Here is an 8131-nt window from a genome sequence, read left to right as displayed (position 1 = left end):
GATTCAAATCTAGAATCAAAACGTCTGCAGTTAACTTCATTTGATGAAGTCAAATTGTTTGCGAATTATACCTTATCGCCTTATGAATATATTATATAAATAAATACTATTTAATTAAATTTAATTAATTTTAATTTAATTAATTAAATGGATCTTATACAACGTCAGTAACTGTTTTATATATTTTGATTAACTCTGAGGAGTTAATGTATTATTCATCTTTAAATTTTTACTTTCTCCAATTCTTTCTAACAATTTAAAATAACTAATTTTTTGGCGAACAAAATTACAGCGTTTTGCTCTCAGTTACATAGTTTCACGTTAATTTATTACTCACCATAATGTCGAAAGAGGTTGTGATGATAAGGCCGTAAGTTAATCTGAAAACAAATTTAAATAATTTTTAAATTTATTATCAAAAATATATCAAATTAAATAAATTATGTTATGTATATAAAATAAATGAATAACAATTACCAAAAATAAAGTTTTGCAGTTAATATTTATATAATCATTTAATGACAGAACTATGACAAATAATGTTTATGTTCATCAGCACGATTATTATAATGCTAAATCATTAGAAATAAATAAATAGTTACAACAGAGAATACGAGAAATGAGTAAATAAAATGTTTACCAATCAGTACATAGCTTTTCCAAAACTGTTCCATTGTTCCAAGCGTGTATACACCTATACAAATCGATAGAGGAAAAACATAGTTAATTATGATCATTTCGGCTAATTACTGACAATCACTTACCGCCGAAACTTACTGTACAGGCGACTCGTTTGAAATAAACAAACAAAGCGAAATGAAATGCAACGATTATTCGCCTCTGGCGTTCGATAACGTTCCATCAGTTCCATGTTCGTTACGCGCACTCGATCCGTTTCTGCGCATGAAAAATTCGAATCGCGTCAACATCATACCAAAGCGCGGACGTCACATTCCGAATCTAACGGAAAACGCAAGGGATCCGATAACTGCGGAACAAATATTGTTTAATTGCTATCTAATTGACATCTTACTCTAACGCGCGTCGACAAGTATACAACGATGAAACGTCCGATAAACGCGGCGATAACGGATGCCAACTCGATGTCTCTAAACGAAGAAACTAAACGCAGAGGTCGCGCCACGCGTTACATACAATCGTACACGCAAGTAATTTAATGTGCCACACCACGCTCGATTCAATGTCGTTCCTGACACACGATCACAGAGTTGAGTCTCAATCAGGTAAACGCGGTACGATCCCATCGCGTCGTCATCTCGCAATGAAATGAAACGCGGTCGATCTAACTGTCTGACAACAGTTGACTGACACTGAAGGTGTACCGCGCGACGCGCTAGTCAGACGAAAAACAGTTGAGCGCGTGACGCGCCAGTGACGCGTGAACATCGTAATAAAATTGTGACCGCTACGTGTTGCTCGCTTAACGTAACTCGAACATAATAACGATGGACGGTCGATCATTGCCGCGTGTCTTAATGCGATTAATACATCAAACGCGCTCGGCTATTCGAACGATGTTCTCGATGTTTAATTAGGCACACGATGCATCTCTCACGGTGGAGAGTGACGCGCGATACGTTGTTCACACGTATTCCGTCCGTCGGATAATTAATCTCATTTACCCTCGGTAATCGTGAATTTTTTACTCGTTGTTTTTGTGTGCTGTGCACGCGAACTGTAACTGCGATTATAAATCGGTGAACTGGCTTTTTCGATACTCTGAATGTAGCGACTGGATAAAATGACAGTGAATCACTACGTTTTGCTTCGTATTATGCTAATTTCGGATGAAAGCAGTAGCATTTCAACAATGACACAACAGTGAAGGTATCTATTAATAAGAATATCATAATGTGTGTAACAGGATAAAATTATTTTTACTCTATATTTATCTCTATATTTATGGATGTAGCCAAGAAAAGGCATTCATAGATTGTGCTTAGTAAGTATTTACAAGATGTTAATTTTGGTAAAGGAGAAAAAGAAAATATATATTATAGAAAGATTTTCTAAAATTTTCTCTCTCTCTCTCTCTCTCTTCCTTCTCCCTCCCCCCTCTCTTTCTCTTCCTTCTCCCTCTCCCCTCTCTCTCTAAAATGACTAGATTTAAGTCCTTTTACTTCAAAGAATCAATTTACAATTTTAAGAGAAAAATAAAATAAATAATAATTAGTAAATTAAATATATATTTTATAATTCACCTATCAGTAATTATATAATTATATAATTAAAAATAATATAAAACAGAACAGGTCTAATAATTATATCATTCGACTATTCTTCCTCTTCTTTCTAATTTAGAAGTTTTAACTCTAATTTAGCCTCCTTTAAACAAAATTCTAGCTCTACACCTATGATTATATTAATTACGTTACTCTCATTTAAAAAATGTCACATCAAATATAGTTATGATCTTGAAAACATTAATTAGAAAATATTAAAGACTGACAAAATTATTAAGCAAAGAATTCTAATTCTAATTCATTTTTTGAATGTAATACTTTTTATAATTTATATCATATAATTATATATCATATAATTATAATTTATATCAAAAATTTTCCAAATTTTATCAGTGATATCGAAGGAGATCGCGATTATTGAAGAAAAGTGTTTGTTACGAATGTTAATGTAGATTAATCTCCAAGCAAATGAATTACGTTTCATCAAATCCATGGATTTCACCTAAACAAAATAGAGCCGACCACAATCTACAATTTATGTCTAACTCAGGATATACTGAACAGGATATACTGAAGACTAAAGCCGCAGTGTACATCGATTTACCATCGCGTATTGATCTACAATTAATCATCAATATATCCACCAAATCTTTTGCATGTTAAGCCGAAGGGGAGATTATAGTGTCGCGTTAATTGGAGTACGGCAAAGCTGTTTAAGTTTGTAGGTAGAAGGGTCTTTCATTAGGTACTTTTCCAAACCCATTCATGTCACCATAATAGTAACGAACCAATATAACATATATTTAATTGTTTATATAACAATTTGCGAGTGGAGCTTTCTAATGTTCGTTCTCCTACATTCTTTCACTGCATTGAAAAAATTTACTAAATCTTAATACATATTTTTTTTAATAATATATAAACATTAAGTAAACATTTACAGTAAACAAATATTTACTCAATAAAAGAATTATAATTAAATTAATGATTTTTATATCAAATAAATATAACGTTTATATTTAATAAATATTACTTATTCAAAATTATTCAAATAAATATTTATTTCTTTTCAGGATGAAAAAGAACAGCACAATAGTCATGATAACTTATCTTATACAGCAGAGTCATTCCAATATTCCGCGATATTACAACGTTTCATGAATATTGTAGTATTGGAAACATTGCAGCAATGTTACTGCAAGCTTCTGTGCTGTATGAGATGATATTATGATTTTTATGTTCTATACCTAAGATGTATACAATTGTGATTGCGTCTTCACAATTATGCCGAGAATGAATGAGCATCCGCGTGAGAAATGTCCAAAGTGGAGCAGTAAATGGCGACAGCGCATTCAGAACTGTGAGTACATTTATTTATTATATTGGGAGGAGGGTTAATTGTTCGTTTGTGTCCAATGATTTATCAATATTGCATTATAACGATTGTGCTTTTCGGCAGGCGATTATCATTATTTTTCAATAGGTACGTTTCTTTGCAAATTGAATAAAAACTGTCCACTTATTTTCGTTCCATTAATGATGCATCAATATTTTTCTTTTTCTCTGTTTTGAATAAGTATAAACTGATATAATTCTTTTAACTTTTATTCAGATTTGATAGAAATTACTTTTTTTTGTTAACTCAATTTTATTCCATTGTAAACAATAAGTTTTAGAAGTTATAATATTACTTTTTTTATTATTATATTCGATCTAAATCGAAAATGCGTTTCACGATTGATATTTACATTTGTTCAATTTTGCTCCGTTTTGCACAGTTTTTACATTTTTATTGTCTTTACGTATGAATCCAATATGCCTATAAATTATATTTACAAAGGTTTAATTAAGTTAATTAAGTAAAGGATAATTAAGTTCAGAGACAAACGCGAGAGATAAAAGTAATTAAGTCAATCAAGAGAAACCTGGGCTAGTTGTCAGTTTTTGAATAATTATTTTTAGAAAAAAGTGAACGTATGAGTTTGAAACATTGTATATGTTATAATACACTTGCATCTCTCTCTCTCTCTCTCTCTCTCTCTCTCTCTCTCTCTCTCTCTCAAGTATTAAAAAAAATATTATATAAATATTATAGAAATATTATAAATACATCATCATACATATAAGTTATTTAATTTTAAATAAAGCAATAAAACTGATAATTAACCCCGTGCTTGAAGTTGATTGTCTCGGAGGGGGGGGAGGGGGAGGGAAGGGGATTGCAGTAATATATTCTATATGAATAAAACATGTAAAAAATATAATCTTTATTTTAATGTCAGTAGTGGTTTATGTATATTTTAGAAAATTATATATGTATCGAGAAAATTAAGATAATAATTTTAATCGTAATTAAACGTTATTTTTTTTTACTATAATTTCTATACGAAAAATGAAAAAATATATCTAAGTAACATATTATATTCATAAATATATTCTCTAAAAATGTGTCTATCTAAAGAGATTGAAATTAGCTGTCACCTAATTCCGACTCATATTGATCAATCTTCCGTTTAGACGTTTTTAGTAAAAGAAATTATATTCATAAATTTTGTTACGATAATGATTAACTAACTATAATAAAAATTATTATTTAAGGTATATTATTTTTTACGACAAAAAATCGCGAATGATAATGCTAAAAAAGAAGATAAGAAAAATTTACCAATTTCATTTTCTTAAAAGTCATTATAAGTATAATATATATATAATATATATATATAAAACGATTTTTTACAATAAACCATTTTGCACTTTAATATTATACTTTACTATTATAATAATCAGTAATCTATAAAAAGAAGAGAATGTTGTATCATATACTGATTGAATTATATATAATAATAATAATTATTAGTTTTTTAACAATCGATCTTGTATGACAACCGGCCCCGATCTCTTCTAATATAGATATATATTACCGATATCGCAGATATCATCCTACTAATAAATCCTATTCGTCAGAACGGACGTTTATCAAAAATATATTCATAGTTTGATCATAGCTGAAATATCGCGCAATTTTTGGGACAATTTAAACGACATTTCGAGACAAAAGTGAGGATAAGCTTGAAAGGAACGGTTAGAGTTCGACATTTCATTTCGGTAAGCACGAAAGGCACGATTGAATAGAAGTATGACGCACGAGTGAGATCAGTTTTCATTCTTTGGAGCTAAAACAACAAATTCTCCTCGTTTTCTGTCTCTCCTTCTTTCGTCATAGCGGTTATTGTAACGAGAATACCTGTTACCGTTATATGATGCGGAAAAATTGACTGGGTACCCTCCTTCGCCATGTTTTTCTTTCTTTTTGCCTCGTGGATGGTGACACATGTCATTTTCAGTATAGAAATATTTTCTTATCACAAGCAGACTTTCTTTCTCAGAGAGATTTTCACAAGCATATTTCCCTTTTTAGAAATATTTTTTGCTTGCTTTACACCAAGAAAAAAAATTTAGTGCCTTCAGCAAAAACTGGCACTTTTTATTACCGTAACCAAATATTTATATAATAAAAAATTAATTATATTTTCTCAATATGTTTTTCAATTTTTTAAATAAAAAAATATTTGTTTATACCATCTAAACAGTTTAGTTGGGATAAACAAATATTTTTTGTTATTTAAAAAGCAAAAGTACATTAAACAAAAGCAATTTGATTTTTTGTTGATGTAAACAAAATATTCAGTCGCTAAAAAATGTCTTAATAAAATAATTTTGTTGCACATACTAAATTTTTTTTCTAGTAACTTTTTACTTTATGCTACCTTATTTTTTATTTTCGCTGTATTATTTATTTCCAAACATTTTTTATATACTAAAATAATTTATAAGATACATTTAATATCGTGATTATTTGTTCACAATTGAGATTTTATTTAAAATCTTTGGTAAACATATTACAGTAAATTTCATTTTAATATAAAAATATATTAAAATAAAATGTCTAATATATATAAATTTATTAACGGTAACTTTAAAAACGAATTGTAATCTATTAATTCTAAAATAAAATTATCATACGATTAAGTAAGCAAAATAAGTTGACAGAGAAGAGTCCTCGGAAAATATTTTTCCATTTCACGTCAACCAAATATCTCACGCACTCTAAAGCCCCATTTTATCCGGGACGTTTTCAACTGCGACTCGCAGAGCATCCTGGAGGAATTTAGGGTGCCGTACATGTTCGTTTTTCGTTAACCCATAAAATCTCGTAACATTCGCGGAAGAAATAGCCCGTTATATGGACTATCGTCCCAGGAAAAAATGTCAGGCTAGTTCCTGTCCAACGACCAGCAGTATGTAATGGATTAACCTATTTTTATGTAATGCGTCACGACGTGTCACACGTGTCACATTTGCATATCGTATGTGTCGCCGCAAGTTTCTCATAGATAGGGAGCGCAATCAATCAAATCATGTTAGATCTCTGGGTTTTCCCTGCGGGAACGGAACGTATGGATGACTTGATTTAAAAATGAATTATATTGAAACGCGTCAAAAGCATTCTTTGAATTTTTGGCAAATATTCGAAATCGAAACTTGTATGAATATTCTTAATTAATTTCTTAATTAATTCGTTCGGTAACATATTGTTTCTTTTTTAACGATATTTTTAATAGACATAATATTTATTTATGTAATTATTATTTTAAGAAAAGTTTAACAAGATAATAACCCAAGTAACAGCAGCGTCTGCGAAGCGCTAAAAAAGCGCTTATATACATTATTATAAATTTTTTAACACCTTTTAACATTTTATAGACGCTGTGTGTTACTTGAGAATTAATATTTAACTAACAAAATTAAAAAATAAATAAATTTTAAAACTGATAAGATCAAATATTCAATAAATTAAACAGGCGTTTAAATTTCAACATGCGCTTTTACATCATGTTTTCACGTCATGTTGTGTCATGCTATATACACATATATTTCTGGAACATATACAAACTAATCTTATAAAAAAAGAGATAAATATAAATATTATGAAAAAAAAGAAGAATAAATGCAGAAATAAAAGTTATAACGACGTCGCTTAGTCAACTCACGCAAGTAGTAGTAATACGTTCATTCTTGCTTAAATCTCAAATAAAATACATGTAATTGATAGGGAATAGAGAGAGAGAGAGAGAGAGAGAGAGAGAGAGAGAGAGAGAGAGAGAGAGAGTCATAGGGAAGAACCATTTAACGACTGTTAGTACTGATCGAATTAAATGTGAGAGAGTGATAGGGAAGAACCATTTAACGATTGTTAGTACTGATCGAATTAAATGTAATTGAAAGAATATAAAACAGTTGTTGCTTATTACATGTTTCAATACTTTGACACAGATTTTTTTACGATTCGTATATTATTTTGCATTGGAACGGAGAGATGGACTTCGGTAATTAGCAGAATTTAAAAGTACCTTTCTTTTGCTTTCCCGCACCATTCACTAGGCAATTATCGGCAAATAAAATTGTGCGATAAAAAAAGTTAATTTAAAAACTCTTCGCTCCATTTTGTTTTTTTTATCTTCTTACATTTAATCGACGATGAAATTTCGATAACAAATGATCATCAAGGAACTAACTAATTTCATTGTATTCCGCAAGTTTTGCTCTTGTGTATGACTAGAGATGTTTCGTTACACATTATCTAACGGGGTTGGATAATCACCGCTTCATCATTAACGTAATTATACTCGTATAAAAAGGTACGTCGAGATAAATTATATGCTATCACTTTTTTATTAACCAAAATTTGCAAATCACCGGAGCTAATTTACTATGTAATCTCTTGATTAATACGTTCATTATTACTTTTACTTTCTTTCGTATCAAAATTGTATATAAGTTGCTTCTTTCTTTAAAGAAAAGATTTAAGTTAAAAACTAGAACACATTTTTACTAAATGCACACAAAAAAGTACATTTTATAAAGGA

The 8131-nt window shown here is 29.8% G+C and overlaps 1 long non-coding RNA gene across 1 annotated transcript in view; it reads right to left on the bottom strand.

The window, feature by feature from the left end:
• Positions 1-337: 337 nt before the first annotated feature.
• LOC108688173 overlaps positions 338-8131 on the bottom strand; it is a 75367-nt gene continuing 67573 nt past the window's right edge. The window contains exon 3 of the long non-coding RNA XR_001931776.1: positions 338-380. This is a non-coding gene — a long non-coding RNA (uncharacterized LOC108688173). The remainder of the gene's footprint in view (positions 381-8131) is intronic.

This window comes from Atta colombica, unplaced genomic scaffold (assembly GCF_001594045.1).
Source record: "Atta colombica isolate Treedump-2 unplaced genomic scaffold, Acol1.0 scaffold226, whole genome shotgun sequence".
Taxonomy (NCBI): Eukaryota; Metazoa; Arthropoda; class Insecta; order Hymenoptera; family Formicidae; genus Atta; species Atta colombica.
This window is presented reverse-complemented; position numbering and strand designations above follow the sequence as displayed.